We start from the raw sequence: 19,559 nt of genomic DNA, 5'->3' as shown, positions 1-19,559 counted from the left end.
ATAAACAAATGCATGTAATCCTCACGTATGTCCATAAAGTTTTGTTCAAGCCAAATACTGCAATGAATCAGCGCGTTTGTATTAGATTCTTCCCAGACTGAGTTTTCTACAGGTCGAGTCAGCTGGACAGCTTCTGATATTACAGGTGACTGAGAGATTTTATTAATTTTCTATGCATTATTTCATATATAAGTATATTATATAGGAAACAAACAGTCACTTGCCCTAACAATAAGACCCTCCCACTATGGGCTAGTTATGAACATCAACTCTATCTTACCCTATTGTCATTACCTAACTACAGTCAAATATTTTATACTACCTATCTTATGTACTAAATCCAAAACTATATGCCTCTACACTATACAATATCAACATTACTACATCACAAAGAAACATATCACATGACTCAATGTATCTACATACAAAAGACGCAAGACACAATACACACAATGTGATTGGTGTCTTCAGGGGTAGGAACACAACAGCCATTGTCCACTACCCTTACATTCCTCCCATATTTGATAATGGTTGTCCTCAACCATTCAGGAACCTGGAAGACACCAATGCACACAAAAACACAGACAGTCTCTCTTCTTCCCAAGGTATATAGTGTATTTTCTTTACTGGTCAGCACTGACCCTGGCCCCACTAGATTGGAACCCCGGAACTGGGAGTTCAAGTTCTTTGGGGCAGCAGGTCAACACAACAACAGCCCAGACAGTCTAGGGGCGTAAAAACTCCAACCCAGTGACAGTCCTTTTGGCTCAACATAGGCCCTGCTTCACCAAGGCAATCACAAGGCTTCACCCCAGTTGGGACGTTGGGTCGTTCATGCCACCTCACCCCAAACATTGGTCCTCTTGACCAGGACACAGTTCTTCTTAGGACAGTGTCCACATGGGACGCAGTTCATAGTTCCTCATCAGTCCACAGTCCCTTCAATGTTTCTTCCCCTGTTTGCTGGAAGTCAGTACTTGACTGAGGGTGTACGACCCTCCCGCAACTGCAGTGTCTCTTCAATCCAGCAGGGGTGTGTGCAATGAGCACAGAACGGAAACTGGAAAGGGGGAAAACTTAATTCTTTTGGCCATCCATGGCCATCAATACAAGGGAGGCCCTGATATGTGGGCCCTCAGAAACCACAAAATTGCTCCTTATGTCAGGTGCAACTGGCATAACTGAGGCTAGCTCCTCCTCTGTCACCTGACAATATCTTCTTTGCCACCTAGATTTCTCTTCTTACCCAGTGTCTGTCTTCCCTGCCTCCTCCATAGGGGAAATTGGGGATAGCCTCCATCTACCTTGTAAGACTCTGTTTCACTATCGGTAGGTGACCCACCCTCTGGCACTGTAGGGACCACAGCCATTGAGAAATAGGCCACTGCCCCTTGCATCACTTATACTACAACTGGCTCCTGTCTTGGAAGAGGGAACCTCCAATATCCTCTTGGTGCCCTCCAGTGCCGCACCCTCGGCTTGTTCTGCTTCAACGACCCTCTCACCGCCATCTTGCAGTCCTTGTTTGGCCCCATCTTATACCGTTCAACGGTCGCCAACTTCCCCATCACCCAAGTCTTCTTTGAACTGTACCGTCTTCGCAGATGGAAGACTCAGTCCTGCCGACTATGCCAAGTGTAGCGCTACACAGGGCACTAGCGGCATGTGAGGCACTCGTCTCCTCCTTTTACGCCTGGGTGTGCTACATGAAAGGGTTCTGCATGGGTGTTAGTGTTAGTGTGGTGAGGGCCTTACACCTACAGCCGGTGGTGTTGGCTGGCCTAGACCATAGGTTCCATAGTTCAATAAAGGAGACTCCCATGCAAAAACTGTCTTGGTAAGGGTTATGTGCAAGGGGTGGCAGGTACAAAGTCGTATGGACATTTCCTTTGCAGTATAAAGCATTTTCATACACACAGTATCCTTCCACTGTAGTCTACTCCAGGGCCGGTGAAGCACACTGTTTTGCCCTACTTTGTCACAGCCTAGCTTGTCGCCACAGTCCTGATGAGCAAGTCTGTCTACTTGTTCAGTGGTTCTACATCCAATTTCTTCCACTACTGGTGCCCTGGATCTACTGCTCGGGATCCCCACTAGTCCTGCAAACACAGTCTTGTTTAGGTCCATTATCTTTGGCGTTTTGCAAGCTCAAAGTATACTTTGTCCTATCCAAGGACCTCTTTTCCAGAAGGCCACTCTGTCTCGTCGGTAACCTCAGGATCTCGCTATCCCCTTGTCCCTTAGTCTCCCTTTCCTGTGGTTCACCCAATACAGCAACACTGCTCACAGACACCTCCTACTTCTACTTGAATTCGACCTTATCTCACTGTCTACAGGAAGCAGTCACTTGCCCTAACACTAAGCCCATCCTTTGATAGGCTAGTCCCAAACATTAACTCTATCTTACCCTAATGTTATTACCTAACTACAGACAACTATCTTATACTACCTATCTTATGTACTAAACCCTAAACTATATCTCCATACACTACAGTATACATTACAAACATTACGTGAGTATTTTATAAAAAATAATATTTGTATTAATATCGAGAACTAGTCCACTACTTCAGCTCTTTTACCATGGAGCAGCGCAGTCTACAACCCAGTGTGTAAACTGTATTATGATCATTTTATTTATTGTAAATGTAGATTTTTTTTTCGGATAAGATTAATAATCTCTTGTTTATCGTTTTTCTATGGAAAAAATTAGACGGCAAAAAAGGATAATAAGAAAGGAAATAAATAAAGAGAACTTAGTGCCACGCAAGGGCACAATGCCATCTGGGGGCAGACTTTTCAATTAGAACAGCACGACGTCTAGGGCAGCAAACACTATAAATATAGCCCGGATTTTATTCTATGACATAAAAGGCTATTAATAAAAGTGTAAATAGTTTTTGTTACTTTTGGCTTCTTTAAAAACTTTTTATCAGTCTTAAAGTGACAGTGTCTACCTCTACAATGAGGTTTTTTTTTCAGTAATATTAAAATCAAATGGTCCTTCCATTTATTTTTCTATTTGATTTATTGTATCTACCAAAGTACCTGTCAGTAAGATCAACTTCCTCAATCCTCAGCATATGATCATGCAGTTCTTTGAAATGTAAATCCATCGACACCTTTATATCTTCTATCTGCTGCTGCACTACCAAGACATTTAGCATTTTAATTTTTATGCAAACTAGAGGGTAAGGGTATGTGTCCACGTGCCGTTTTACATCCGGAATAGCAGCGGAGTGAACGCTGCATGGAGCCGCAGCGTTCAATCCGCAGTGTCCAAATGTTACAGCATAGTGGAGAGGATTTTATGAAATCCCGTCTCCACTATGCGTGGTAACACGCACCCGGCGGCCCTGCGATTCCGGACATGCGGTGCGTCTTTTTAGAACGCAGCATGTCCGTTTACCTTGCGGCGGCGCAGCGTCGCCGCAAGGTAAACCACAGGGCCCTATGTGTGGGGTGCGATAATTACGGATGTGTGCAATGAACACATCCGGCATCATCGTGTCTCCAGAAGGGGGCGGAGCGAGTTTGTCGCTCCATCCAAACCGTCGGCCATCCTGAAAGTGGACACATACCCTAAGTGCTCTGGGTGTGACAGAGCACAAGTTGAACACCTTTCTCTCTGAGCAGCGCCAGCCTCTTAAACTTGATTGTTAGCTCATTGTGTGTCGTCAGGCACCAGACAAGGAAATCAGAATACGAGCCATGAACAAAGCTTAAAAGTTTGGTGCTGGATTGGGAAACAACCTTGGGAGTCAGAGATTCAGCAAGTGCTCAATCAGATCCAGAGCACTTAATGCCTCATTTGTATATACATTAAAATGCTAATATCTCAGAAATGCAGCAACAGATAGAATATATAAAGGTGTCTAAATTAAAATGCTAATATCTCAGAAATGCAGCAACAGATAGAATATATAAAAGTGTCTGTGGATTAACATTTCAAAGATCTGTATGCCCATTTATGCAGTTTGTAAGGTATTGATCTTACTGACAGATTTCCCTTTAAAAGTTTTGTTGGGGCAGAGAATTTTTTGGGGGTGCCTACTGATTGATTACAGCAGTCACATGTCTCTGTTTCACAACATCATTGCTGCAGCAGAAAGTAAAGACCAATAGGGAACCAGGTCGTGACAAAAAAGGAGCGACGGGGCAAATGTGAGGTCTGGGTGGTTTTAATTTTTTTTAACCCATTCTGAGCCTTCGTAAAAAAAAATATTTCCAGTAATATTTCCAAACACATAAGTGGAGTGATAGGTCTCATTCAGACAGGCATTTTGTACTGTAACTCGTTTGGACCACGGACATGACACACGGATCTCCAAGTAAAAATAAGAAGGGGGTTGTTACACCTTGACAAATCTATTTATATACCCCATAGGGTGATAGGGATGTTACAGAGGGAGGGTCCCTAAATCAGGACCCCACTGTAGAAAGACGCTAAAAAGTAGATCACGTAGTTTGACCTGGCCATTGTCCCAAATTTAATACCGCACGTCATACTATATTTCCCCTGTAGTGGCCGCTGCAGGGAAAGTGAACAGCTAATTGACACTTCCTTGATAAAATCAGTTAATTGCTCTTATATTCAAGTGGTTCTTTAAAGAGACAAACACTGTAAGTGCAATTTCGGACACCTGAATTATCACAGATTAGTCAATATTAATACATTTGCTTTTTATTTTTTTTAATTGTGTCATTTTTTCCGCCCTATTGTGCCTGAATCATATCGAAAAGTCAACTTAAAAAAATAAAAAATTACAGAATCCAAAAAGGGAAAGAATTAATCTATGATTTATATTCCAAAACTATTCAGAACTTTTTATAGTAAATCATCGTGTTATGCAAGATGCGAGACATATGGATTCAAGATGACTTTAATTTTCTCCGCATTCAGGGAAATCCTTCCAGGCAGACTGACCTAATCCAATATGTCTGAACATCAAAACATTGAGGATAATTAGCAAGAAAAAAAATGTCTGCCCCAGATGTTCACGTTACTACTTTCTGCTTCTGGGGTAGCCTTTATTCTTCCTGTATAATTTATAGAAAGGTCACTGTCTTCAGCAAAGTTCAACATACTCACCACCCGCTGCTGAGAATATTTAAGTGATTAAATGAACTTAAAGAGGTTATATGAGTTTAAAGGGATTTTCCTGGCTAATTGTTTTTTTCTCTATGTAAACATAAGCCTTAAATACTCCAGAAACATCAGCACTCTTAGTTTCCACCATAGTCTTGATCGATGTGAAAATAAGATGACCCTTGCACACTGTGTCCCCTGCCGTTTTCAGCGCTGCCTCTTCACCTCTGTCCCCTTCCTTGCTGACACAGCTGCAGCCGTGGTCCTGTGCCATCCACATCGGTATGATCGCTGAGCCCAATGATTGAGTGCAGCGGTCCCGTGCTGAAATTGTTGGCACCCTCAACTTAATATTTGTTGCACACTCTTTGGACTAAATAACTGCAATCAATCGCTTCCTATAACCATCAACAAGCTTCTTACACCTCTCAGCTGGAATTTTGGAGCACCCTTCTTTTGCAAACTGCTCCAGGTCTCTCATATTTGAAGGCACCTTTTCCCAACAGCAATTTTAAGATCTCTCCACAGGTGATCAAAGGGATTTAGATCTGGACCCATTACTGGCCACTTCAGAACTCCCCTGCACTTTGCTTCTGGGTGCTTCTTGAAGTATGTTTGGGGTCATTGACCTGCTAGATCCAAATTTCTTTGGTAATCTTCAGATTTCATGATGACTGGTACACAGTCAAGGCACCCAGTGCCAGAGGCAGCAAAACCACCCCAAAACATCTCTGAACCTCCACCATATTTGACTGTAGGTACTGTGTTCCTTGATCTGTCTGCAAGTCGGAAGCTTGCTCAAGCCGGTACTGCAATCTGGATAATTTGTCCACATTGATGAATATACTGCGAAGTTATTTCTATTACTTGTATACACACACTGGATGAAATAGTTTTGGATAAATTATGAAGAAAAACAACTTGTTGTTCCGTTTTCTGTTTTGTATGTCTCAAGACAACCCCATTTTAAAGAGAAAGTTTTTCTTCACCCTGGTTTAAAGTGAATCTGTCAGTAGGTTTTTGCCATGTGATCTGAGAGAAGCATGCCCGATTCCAGTGATGTGTCACTTATGGGGCTGTGTCTTGAGTTTCAATAAAATTAGTGCTTTATCAGCAGGAGTTTATCCCTATAAGACTAGATGTCTTGTGCCTCCTAGTCCAAACACGCCCTCAGCACTGATTGGTAGCTTTCTGTCAATGTTTTTAGTAAACAGAAATCTACCAATCAGTGGTGTGGGCGTGGTTGTAAACAGCTCAGCATTCCGAGTTCTGCTACATCTGCAGCAGAGAAAACAGTGATTGTATCACAACTACTGTAAACTAAGTGATACATCTCTGAAATCAGGGTCTCTCACCCTAAATCATGCTGCTCTCGGATTACATAGTAAATCCTGCTGACATATTCACTTTAAATGCCAAAATTCTCTTTAATTCGATGTTGTTAGGCAGACTTAACCAACCCTTGCCCAAAGTGGGTGTTTTGAAGTATTAAAGAGTTTTCTGGGTGGTCATGGAGGTAAATGTCCTGGTAGATATGCCTTAGGAGAAGACAATTCCATTTGAAGTTGACTTTGGACTCAATCCTTTGCCACTAAGATCTATTTCTAACAGGTTAATTCACAAACATCCGGTTAGACATTATTAAATACTTTCCTAAGAAGAAGGTCTATGGAAGTGTTGGCAATTCTGCTGGGTTCATGCCAGAACCTCCGGAAACTTTCTGTAAGGCAGGGCTTCCAAAATGTTTCTGGAGCCTTGGCATCTAAACAAACATTTACGGGGTGAGAAATGAGGCACAAAGGGGGCACCGTCTAAGGGGGATGCGTGCATGTTCTGCATAGATGGAGGGTGCATCCAAGGAACCCTAAATGATGCAGATATACTCACACCATACCTATGAAAATATGCCATATAATAAGGGAGAACGACAAATTCTAACAAAGTGCTGTGCCCCTTTTAGAAAGTTTATAAAGGAGACAAATAGGATTTTTTTTTTTTAATTTTGGCTTCAAAATGGCTTGTTAATTGCTTTATTCTCCCTGTGCACAGAAAGGCTTTGTTTAGTCTTTCTGCCTTAAGGAAACTTGGAGCTTCGGGGTGTTTAAAAGACGGAAGAATGTTGTAGTTGTGAGGTGATTGTGCCGCAATCTTCTATTCTCATTGTATTGTCCTGGAAAGGATCCAGACAACCCCGCTCTTCCTAATAAGACACGCACAATGATATCAGGATCATCTGGGAAATGGAGATATTTACTCCCAACATACAAGATCCCATGTGGAATTGTCACAACATTTTCCTGGTTGTGATGCCACTTCCACAACAGTCTATCCTGCCAAAATAATATCGTCCACCAACCGCTAGATGATCTACGTCCAGAACCAACAATTATTGCCCATATTGCAACCCTTAAGCCCCTGGACCATTTGGGTTCTTTCCAATGGTTCTGACAATTTTTTTTTTAGATGTATTATTTTTGGGAAGTGATTTATACTTTCGGGTACATAGCATTTATAACCTAACTTTTCACTAAAATTATTTTGGGAGTGTTCACAATTGTAAATTTTTCACCATACATTGTAGAAGACATGTTACGACTTGTTTCCATATAAAAGACAATCCTGCATTTTTTTATCTCTAGCATGAAACGGGAGAGGGAAACTAAGGAGAGAACTTATCCCATAGATTTTTACGGGATCATTCCCAGTCATGTAGAACATCAAGTGACGCCCCAGATTGGTCATAGAGCCATATCTGGAAATGCTACGTGCAGCTTTTTCTGAACTGGCTAGGCAAAAAGTGGACAACTTTGGCTTCAGTTGTACCCAACTCAGGACGAGCCCGCCTCCTTGATTGACAATTCTGGCGAGTAGCAGAGCTGTAGTAATAATAGAACTGTAAATCTCAGCACAGGTTCTGCTGTAACACATTCAGCTATCAGTAGTTGTTCTGGATTGTGCATTGTTATCACAATATCTAGGTGAACTGTTGTGGATGCTGCCAGCTGGTGATTTTGCACAATTTATAACAGCAGCTTGTCAGGAGCTAAGAGGGTGATGAACAGCTAACTGCTATATAAAAATAAATGGGCTGGAGGGGAAAGATGGCTGGGATATAGAAGTTAACACCTCTCATGGAATGTAACTATTGCGCATATTCAGCCATGGTCTTGGCAGATACTGTTGGCCAAACCCTATGGAAACCAGCTGTACACTATGAAAGATCAAAGCTCTCATTACACGAGAATGACAGCAGATAGAAAAAGCAAGTCAATTGCAAATTTGATTATTTTCATAATGACTAACGAGAGCAAGTTAATAACTTGAGAATACCCCTTTAAGGTGAGGCTCATTAAATCTTTTGAACCACAACACCTATGTAAGGATAAAATAACAAAATGTTTATGTTGATAGAAGCCAACAACCTAAGCAGCGGTGCCAAAGAGATTTAACCCTTCCAAATGTTTTGAAGGAAGTTAGAGTGTAAGAATTTTCTAAAGAGCCAATGTAAATGTGGAGTAGAATCTTAGAATCAAAGAATGCTAGAGTTGGAAGGGACCTTCAGGATCATTGTGTCCACCCCCTGCTCAATGCAGGATTCACTAAACCATCTCAGACAAATGTCTGTCCAGCCTCTGTTTGAGGATTTCCATTGAAAGAAAACTCACCACCTCTTGTGGCAGCCTGTTCCACTCATTGATCACCCTCACTGTCAAAAACTTTTTTCCTAATATCTAATCTGTACCTTCTCCCTTTCAGTTTCATTCCATTGCTTCTCATGTTTCCATATACAAATGAGAATAATGATGATCCTTCTACAATGTGACAGCCCTTCAGATATTTGTAGACAGCTATTAAGTCTCCTCTTAACCTTCTTTTTTGCAAGCTAAACATTCCCAGATCCTCTAACCGTTCCTCGTAGGACATAGTTTGCAGTCCGCTCACCATCCTGGTAGCTCTTCTCTGAACTTGCTCCAGTTTTTCAATGTCTTTTTTAAAATGTGATGCCCAGAACTGGACACAGTATTCCAGACGAGGCCTGACCAAGGAGAATTGAAGGGGGATAGTTACTTCACGTCATCTGGATTCTATGCTTCTCTTAATAACATCCCAGAACTGTGTGAATAAATTTGGGTAGACAATTTGGGTAGACAAGGGTAATTCTGGAATGGGTAATAGTGTAGTGGTTGGAAAGATCCCCAAAATTGCAGCAGTATTGGTGTTCAAAAGAATGGTGCAACTACGCATTTATGGCTAGGCAGGGTAAACTGGGGAAAGAAGTGGCATCCCTTAAACCCAAAGTGAGTCAAAAAGTTAAAACAAGAGCCACCAGCCATCTTTGGCACAACCTGATGACCTAATCTCAACAAAGGATTGTGTAAATTTGCTGTGACTGTCCTATTTCTCTTCTGTTCAAGAGAGTTTGTTCCGCTCCAGTATAAGTGTAACCACCAAGCATGGTGCCTCCTCTACCAATTACTATAGAAAGTGACAGAACACTCTGCCTCACTGTAAAAAAATAATATTATCCTCCAACATTCCAGAAGATTTACAGACTCCTATCAGATAGTCCTTTCCTTTGCCTCTTGCTTTTTCCATGTGTTGCTGACAGTGCTATATTCACAAGAATCATCAGCATCAGAATAAACCAATGAAGCACTAGAAGTTCGAAAAGTTGTATAACTTCAACTGTAGGATGGTCTGGAGGAGATGATAAAATGATGTTACGTGGAAGTCTGTGGTGCTGTTCAGAAAAACAATCCGAGGAACTATAATATCTGTGTATCACTTGAGGAACCGGTTTTAAAGTGTAGTTACACTGATAATTGGAAGTGTGTGTTCCTTGGAATGCTTGTTTTCTGATATGCAGGCAGTATATGCAGACCTCCCGAACATCTGATGAACAAGCTAAACAGTTTTTGGGCAGATGATATGATTTTCAAGCCTTCTTAATAAAAATTATGGTTCTCGTCAGCACATTGTCTGGTTTCAACAATCCATGTGCTGCCGAAAAGAATGACTACCTATGTGCACTGAACGATTTATTCATGATCATTCTGTGCTCATCAGATGTCTAGTCGATAACTCTAAATGAGCGCCAATTGGTAAACCTACCTAATCGGCGGTTGTTACTACTTATTCTTGTTGGCTGGATCACAGAACAAAATGTTGCACTCAACAGTAGCCATAGATGACTCAAGAAGTATTGCCAAAGCCATTTCAACTCACAAGCGTTTTTTTTGATAGGTGGGAATCCGAGTGGTGGCTTTTGGCTAGACCACACTTTTTCATTGTGTAGAAGATCTGCTAGATCACGTCTACCCATCCTTGATTGATCATGGTGGTAGGACCCATTCATGACTCTCCACGCCCTTGCAAAGTGCAGTAGGTCTAGTACCAAAATATTACATGCAACTAGACGTTCTTCTCCTGCACTCTATGGGCAAAATGCCCATCAGTTCCCCTCAGGGAGATGCTGTGGTTAGACAAGGCTTTAATGGAGCTGAGGCAACTCAAGCATAGCCTTCCTTCAGGAGTATGTATTTGATGACCTCTATGACCAGTAAAAATACTACAATAGTACAATATTTGTACAGTAGTAGACTCTGGTCCACGTTGCACGCTTTGCTTTAGCTTACGATTGGACTTAATTAGATCCAGACCTGCTCTGCATTTTATGAAGTGTTGTCCCTGCTCCAATGAAGAGTTGGAGTCAGTGGATATTTTTATTTGCAAGATTTCTGCCAAAAATATTTTGGCGGGTCAAAAGCCAAGTGCAGAGGTTTCCGCGGGGTCAGCGAAGTTTACTTGTTCACAAAGAATTAACTACATGAACAGCTGGTTGAGTTTTCTCAAAACATAAGGAAGTGATGTTCTCTGGGGGGAATCAATCACCCACAATGTATGCTATTCCCCCCCCCCCCATCTTTTCGGTATCATCTATGAAATAGGCATATTTCTTACAAGGTAAGTTGCAGAACTTCTTCTAGCCGAAGCCATATGTGAAGCATGCAGTACAATAAAATTACTAAATCGTGAAAAGTGACAACTGTCAAATCTGGGTAGCCAAAAACATAATTCTTGTGATTCTTAGGAAGGTAACCCATGTATAACAATAATAACTACAAAAAGCTTCTCTCTCTAGAGCCTGTCTATGTATTACCCATTGATTGTAACATGTGCTGCATGGAAATTAAAGGGGTATTCCAAAGTTATTAAATTGCTTTACTAGACAGTAAGAAAATAAACAAGTTTGCAATTGACTTGCTTTTACTATGTGTTGTTATTTTCCTGCAATGAGAGCTTTTATCTTTCATAGTGTAAAGCTTGTTTCCATACAGCTTGAACATTAGACCCTGGTCAAGCGTGTGCATTATTTACATTCCAGGGGAGGAGTTAGCTCCTAACATACCAGTCATCTCCCTCCAGCCCATTGATTTCTATATAGCAGTTAGCTGTTCACCTCCCTCCCAATCCTCTCAACGCCTGCTGAGCTGCTCTTATCGATCCTATAGAATCACACTACCTGCCACCAAGAATCATGGCTATCATTGTCTGGAGCTGTGAGTTTGTTCAGATACACTGTTATCTCTATGTGAAAATTCAGTGATAGCAGTGTACATTCCAGAACAACACTGATAAATAAATGTGTTACGGCAGAGCTTGTGCTGAGTTTTATAGTTCTAATACTATAGCTCTGCTACTCATCAGAACTGTCACTCAGGGATAAGAGCCTGCCCTACTAAAAATAAGGAAGTATGGAGACTGTAAGTAGACTGCAGAGTTGCAAGCTTCTCAAGAGACAACTTATTTAAGCACTTACAGCTAGGTTTCTCTGAAGACAGGGTCACGTTAGGGGGAGGTGAAATGGGCATTTTCCCAGGCCCCACTCCCTTGGGGGACCCCAGCATCTAACTGATGATAGCATTAGCTTCCGATGTGGAGACTGCTTTAGAACCTTTGGTGAAATCACAATCTTTTACTCTGCAGTGCGTCAGGACCTTTTGGTGGCATCACGATCATTTGACTATTACTGTATGTCACCACAGGTCTTTTACTCTGCGGGACTGCAGGATCTTTGGTGATATCACAATCAGGTGATCAGTCACGTGTCCATGATGTCACCAAAAGTCCTGCACTCTGCAAAAGTCAGAAGGACTGAAGAGAAGATACACTGGTGGCAAGTCCATGTCTCTCTATGTGTGTGTCTCTCTGTGTGTGGTTGAGCCTAGAATGTATGGGCTCCTGGTAACTTCTCTCTGTAACCCATACAGATGGATACCTGTGGATGGACGTTCTTCAATTACTAACTTAACCCCTTCACAACCTTTGATGGACATTTTCATCATATGCCTTTGATGTGGGCTCACATGCCTAGCTCCCATTTTTCCCAACACATGATGGCTGATATAATCAGCAATAATGGACCTCTAACGGCTCCGCATGGGACTGTTAACCTGTTAAATGCCACTATCAATCTTTGACAGCGACATTTAACACACTTCGGCAAGGAGGCACGCCATTCCACACTCCCATCGACACACCCATGACGTGATTGTGGGGCTTCGATGGATTGCCATGACAGCCGGGGACCTTCTGAAGACCCCAGTGGTCTATCATTATGATCCTCCTGTGAACGCCGACCCAGATCATGATTTCTGCTATACATAGCAATGCTGAAGTACAGTAAATACAGTAAAAAAAAAGTTTTAAAAAATGTGAAAAATTAAAGTAACACAAGTTCAAATTACCTCTCTTTTTAGCCCCATTAAAAAAAAGAACAATTAAAGGCATAGTCAGGTCACAGTCAGAATTCCAAGGTAAGAGTACATCAAGGCAAAAGAGGTAATTCAAATGGGTATTCAATAGGGAAAACTAGGGTTCGGCAGCAAACAGGTCAGAATTTAGAGCACAAGGCACAGAGGACAAACCACACAGACCTGAAAGTTTCAGCTGGCACCTATTTCGAACAGACAGCTTTGTTAAGTAGCTGGGTAATCACTTGGAACAGGGAACACCTGAAGGAAGCTCAGCACCACCCAGTCTCACATTGGACGGCCGAGCTGTCACTCAAAATACTGACAGCTCAGCATGCCCCTGCACTAGATTGGACGACTGAGCTGTCAGTCACTAAATCCAAAGCACACTGAGCGGTGGAGTCGTGACAGTATACATGTGTGTAACATACAGCGTGTGTGTTACATATGGAGTGGGCATGTAAGGTGCCTGAGGGCAGTAGTTGTGTGTGAGCTGCTGCTCCATGACGCCCTGGAACTTTACAGGAAAATTATGTCCCAGTCCCAACGTGCTGTCGCGTGTGGGGTGCATTACACTCATTTGTAGGCCACGGGCCGCCACTGTTATCAGGTCTCCATCTTCAGAAGCTGTCGCACACAGATTAGGGGACACCCAGTTCATTTCAACACATAGATATTTACTAGACAGTTCAAGTTCATCAGATCGGTATTTCCTTTCACAAGTTTTTCTACAGACTGCTTTGTGAATGGAGCCTCGCCTTTGATAACCCCATTTTAGTGTTGACAGGTGAGAATTATTATTTTTTCGCTAGTTTGTACTTTCGACATTTAACGTTTGCTTATTTATACAAGTGAATGGCCGGAGCACAGGAGCTGCGGTTTATGGCTTATCTGAATGCCAAGTGGTATGTTTTGTTTCCAACAATACAGAAACAGTTTTCTCTGCAACAATGCGTTCTTCCTGGATTATCCATACGTTCACTACTAAGAACAATATGTACTCGCTTTTGCTATCAGCAGTCTCTTTTTACTGTGACTTTTCCCTCCCACTGTGGTCTAGTCCCGAACTTTTACTATATCTGTCCATACAGTCTGTCGCTGGGCAGATCTCCCTCAAACACTTTGTGTACATTTCTATATTCTAAGCATATTACACCTACAATTCTTATCATAGTCTATTTTACCCTGTAGTCACAGCCTTATGTCTTAAATCTTAACCTATGTCTTGCCCTACACTTTATGCATTACCATATCACAATATGTGATTCACATTGTAACACAGATATAACTACACAATATAGTACCTAAGACTCACCAACAATTTTGACATCAAGGACTTCCAGCGTTCATCCCTGCCGCAGGGCCTTGACCACACTGACACAGCCTCTTACATCTTGAGATCAGGTTCCGGAATCAGGACATCTGTTGGGACCCCTGGTATCATTAGTCTACCCAGACGCACCTCCATCTGGCGATCCAGCCATCGCCTCTACATCAACCTCCCTTTTCCCCTGTGGATTACCCCCGGCAGTCTCACTCCGACGGCCGTCTGTCTCCGATAGCAGTCCGCACTTCTCCATGCTTGGTTGCTTGCTCTCTATCTCACACTAAGCATTATTACATCTATAATGCTTATTATAGCCTATGTTACCCTATAGTCACTAAGTTATGTCCTAAATCTTAACTTATGTCTTGCCCTATTCTTTATACATTACAATATCACAATAAAAGGTGATTCACATTATAACACAGATATAACTTCACAATATAGTACCGAAGACTGAAGGACACCATTTACCCTTCACATGACACAATATGTGCAGTATTTTTCGGACTATAAGATGCACTGGATCATAAAACGCACCACAAATTTTCAGAAGGAAAATAGGGGAAAAATGTGGCAAATGGGGGTCCGTCTTACAGTCCGAATTCAGCTTACCAGGGAGGGGTTTCGGCACAGGTGGAGGAGTGGTTACAGGGGGTTGTTCGGTGGTCCAGGCTGGTGCAGTGGTCTCCAGGAAATCCCATCCCAGGCTGGTGCGGTGGTGCTGCTCTGTGGTGTTTTTTGCAACATGTGCTCTGTGGGGCGCGGTGCTCTGTGGGGCTGTGATGGCCTGTGGGGCTGCAGTGGCCATTGTCGAGATCTGAATCTGAGCATGCGCCGCCCCCGGCAGCTATTTTCCCAGGGAACACCGCATCGCAGGAATGGATCTATGCGGGCCCCCGGCATTCACAAAATGCCGGCGGAGCCCTGCCTCCCCACAAACCACCACCACCTCGGCCCCCGTCCCACAGAGCAGCGCCACCGCCGCCCAACAGGCCACCGCCACAACAGACAGCTGCACCAGCCTGGGAAGGGAGGCTGCAGCGTTGGACCGGGACCGCCGCCACGGTATTTCTAAGTATATTCTGACTATAAGACGCACCCCCATTTTCCCCAAAAAATTTTTGTACATAATTTGGACAATTCATACATGCCCATCAACCAACGACAAGGTGGTCTCAAAACTGATGGGTTATAACGTGTCTAATGTGTCTAAGACTGAAGTCTGAATTCCTGGGTAAATGTGAATACCTCTCTTCCAAGTCTGATTTTATGGGTAGGCAGGACCCTGCTGCAATTAAAATCCACCACATGCTGAAGGGCGGATTGCTCGGTCAGAGAGCTAATATACAAAAAGACTGACTGGCACTTCCAAGCTAATGTGAGCAGGTGCTAACTAGTAGTAGCTACCTCCATAAACAATAAGCAAAAAAAGTTGGCCTCTGTAGTGCTAAAGTACGTCAATGTGAAATATATGAAATATGAATAGCAATATGGCTTCTGAATACTAGGAAAAAAATAGACCCTTTTTTGTTTTGCATTTGCTCCTTTTTTTGTAATTTTTTTTGTATTTTTGATTTGTGCCAAATTCTTCTTCCATTTCCACTTTTCTTTAAGTCAGTTTTACGTGTTCCCTTGTTCATTTTTACATTCTCCATCCTGCTCATGTTCTTTTGTTTTCCAGATTTTTGCTACCGATTCATCAATTGCAACTAATAAAAATTTGTGCAAATGTCCTCCATTTTGTATATACCTGCACGTAATTTGTATCTCTGAATTTTTTTCGTACAGATTTTGCAACATTTTAGTGGAACATGAGAATTTTGCTTTAAAAAGATGTAGAAAAACATAAACACGAAGAGCATTTTTTACATTTGTTAATAGCCAGGTATCATTTTGAAGACTTTAGAGAAAAATATATCAACAAAAAGCACAAGACAAAAAAAAAAGTAAAAGTAAAGTAACAGAATTAAGCTAAAAAAGTCAACCAATTAATTATTTACTTAAAGATCCTAAGGGTACTTTATGTTGAGAGATTTTCCTGCCAACACCGTAATCTAGATCCTTATTTCTAAACCGATCTTTTTGCTCATAAAGACCAATCAGATTCCAATTGTTTTTGGCAAAAAAAATAAACCCCCCCATTGGTTTGTTCCAATGGACATCTCGCCCTTTTTCGTTTTCCCCAGTTGCTTTAATCTCATCCGTGATTTTTCTGTGATAAGCTGTTTTATCCCCGGTTGTTTTACGACTTAACATTTGCTTTTTGCTGTGAAGTCATATTATCTATTTCTTTTTTTAATCTTTTCCATACGCATCTTTCTGGGATTCGCGCAGTGGAATTTAGTGACTCACCAAATCCACAAGTGTATTGCACAATGTCAGTGCACAAAAGGGATCATAACGCCGTTACCTTGATACAATTTTTTTTGACTGAAATCTCTATCATTCTGCATAGATCCATAATGCATGTAGTATGTAACAGGGGCTCGCCGAAAACACACAGATGTTCCAGTTCTACAGTTTTATTAAATTCAGGTTGTGAATACTCTACTCCATGGTCCTTGACCACAAAGGAGATCCCACCCCTTCTACCTTTCACAGACCCTCCACTTAGACTCCTTAGATGGTACAGTCAACAGGCCCGGTTTTCGACAAAGTGGGGCCTTGGGCCAAAGTTTAAAGTGGGGCGCCAAATGCTAACACATCGCACCATCAGACAGAAACATTTCTGTTGTATTTACGTTTGTTGAGTTCAGGCCGCTAAACGAGCGTGATCGACAATATTCAAGTCGATTGCTTGTTTCCCGGCCTCTTTAAGGTAGGTGCACACGTTCAGTAATTGGCAGAGCTTTGGACGCCGCACATGTCCGCTGCATCCAAAGCGCTGCCGGCTACAGGTGAATCTGCATGTGTTCATTGAACTGTGCGGATTCACTGTGGCCAATACATTGTACAGGTGAAATTTATCTTGCGGAGACAAATAAAGATAAATTGATATGCTGCAGTCTGGAAAGACGCGCTGCATGTCCATCTCCGCGGGTGAGACTTTCACCCCATTCAAAATAAAACAATAAAAAAATCTAACATACACATATTTGGTATCACCGCGTTCAGAATCACCCGATCTAACAATATAAAAAAGGATTAACCTGATCGCTAAACGGCATAGTGAGAAAAAAGTCAAAACGCCAGAATTACGTTCTTTTGGTCGCCATTAAAATGCAATAACAGGCAATCAAAAGAACGTATCTGCACCAAAATTGTATAATTAAAAACATCAGCTCGAGACGGGTATCAGAAAATGGCGCAATTTTTTATTTTTTTTAGCAAAGTTTGGAATTTTTTTTCACCACTTATATAAAACAGAACCTAGACATGTTTGTTGTCTATGAACTCGTAATGACCTGGAGAATCATAATGGCAGGTCAGTTTTAGAATGTAGTGAACCTAGTAAAAAATACAAATAAAAAACCAGTGTGCGATTGCACTTTTTTTGCAATTTCACCGCACTTGGAATTTTTTCCCCGTTTTCAAGTACACGACATGGTAAAAAAAATCGTCCAAAAGTACTACTCGTCCCGCAAAAAAAAAAAAGTGCTCACATGGCCATATTGACATAAAAATGAAAAAGCTATGGCTCTGGGAAGAAGGGGAGCGAAAAACGAAAACGCAAAAACCAAAATACCTCCGGGGTTAAGGGGTTAATGGTTTAATTTAAAATAACAACTCTTCTAGCAAAAAATAAATCTTGGAAGGTGGAGATGATGAGATGAAATTGAATACAAAAAACAAAAAGGGGTTAAAGTAACGTGCTTCAGAGAAACAAAAAGACAACTTCTTATTTTGTACTGGTTCCCTTCCATTTTTGGCATCGTCCTGTAACCTTTATTTCCAAATTGTAAGGCATTGAACCAAAAGGATGAATCAGTCTGTCACTTGGCTGGAGAACGCTATCTTCTGGAGGTCAAGACTGTGAGGGAGCAGAGATTTAGGTTTTAGGCTGCAAAAAATCCCTATGGACACAAAAATGTGATCCTCTCTGAAGCAGAGCTGGCTAAATATAACCACTCTCAACCACAAACAGCAATGAGTAAATCTATTCTCATCAGAAAGTTTATTTTCACATTTTATTATTGTATTACTTCATTTCCGCTTCACACAATGAAATGTCTTTGTTTCAATGATATTGAATTTTTCAGGAATTTATACCTTTATATTACTATTATCTTTTTTACCATTTTTCCAATCCACAGGCTCCATCTCAAATTTTCAGCAGCTGATGATGTCCCATACACAGCACCGCAGAGAGGAGGACATCATGTTCTTCTAGCTCTCTGTAACACACGTTCTGAAAAAGCAGCAGTGTGGAGGTCAATATGCATAGTACTGAGCAGTGTAGCTGTTAATCCAACACTAAGGTGAGGAAAAACACTCACTAGAAAGCAGCTTGTGTGTCTCTCTGGCTCTGGCTCTCTACAGCTCTTTCCTCCTTGTCCATCTCTAGGTAACACAGAACCTGATCTTTCATTGAGTTGATGATAATCCATCAAGACTGCCCATGTGGTTTCCAAACCAATCTCAAGCCAAAAGTAGGACTCTTCACTGAAGAGGATAGACCTGTACTCTAGCTTCCATTGGTCTGCACCATTATTGCTTTTGAGAACTGTTTTGTGAGGTCAATGGACGCATGTAGCTGGATGTCTGTCTTGTAGCCCAATGTCGTGAAAACATCTTCTATTGGTTTATTTAGACACTGATGCCTTTGTCTCGGTACGTAATGACCAATTTTTCTTGCAGTACCAAATGGATAACTATACCCCATTCGTCAACTCTGACGAGACCATATGGGAAACACCATGAAGAGGTCTTCACTAGGGAGCATCACACCAGTCATAATCCTGAGATTATGGTGTGGCATAATGTACGGCAGATGGACCCCTCTAGTCTTCATTCCAGGTACACTAACAGCTCGATCTTACATTGATTTGGTTGTGGATCTAGTCATGCAGTCATTACTCCAAAGTGTCCCAGGTACTATTTCCCAACATGACAACACCTGTCTCCAGGGCCGGCTCCAGGCTTTTGAGGGCCCCGGGCGAAAGAGTCTCAGTGAGCCCCCCCCTTTAACACATACCATGATTCATGATCGCATATAACACAGCCATGTAGTATATAGCACAGCCACGTAGCATATACCACAGCCATGTTGTATATAACAGCCCATGTAGCATATAACACAGCCACGTAGTATATAGCACAGCCCGCGTAGCATATAACAGCCCATATAGTATATACACACAGCCACATATTATATAACACAGCCCACGTAGTATATAGAACAGCCATGTAGTATAGAGCACAGCCCACGTAGCATATAACAGCCCATAAA

General features: G+C 41.9%; 1 long non-coding RNA gene across 1 annotated transcript in view; it reads left to right on the top strand.

The window, feature by feature from the left end:
• LOC143776739 (uncharacterized) overlaps window positions 1-19,350 on the top strand; it is a 59,870-nt gene extending 40,520 nt beyond the window's left edge. The window contains exons 3-4 of the long non-coding RNA XR_013215901.1: window positions 18,424-18,588; window positions 18,675-19,350. This is a non-coding gene — a long non-coding RNA (uncharacterized LOC143776739). The remainder of the gene's footprint in view (window positions 1-18,423; window positions 18,589-18,674) is intronic.
• The last annotated feature ends 209 nt before the right edge of the window (window positions 19,351-19,559 follow it).

Source organism: Ranitomeya variabilis, chromosome 5 (assembly GCF_051348905.1).
Source record: "Ranitomeya variabilis isolate aRanVar5 chromosome 5, aRanVar5.hap1, whole genome shotgun sequence".
Taxonomy (NCBI): Eukaryota; Metazoa; Chordata; class Amphibia; order Anura; family Dendrobatidae; genus Ranitomeya; species Ranitomeya variabilis.
This window is presented reverse-complemented; position numbering and strand designations above follow the sequence as displayed.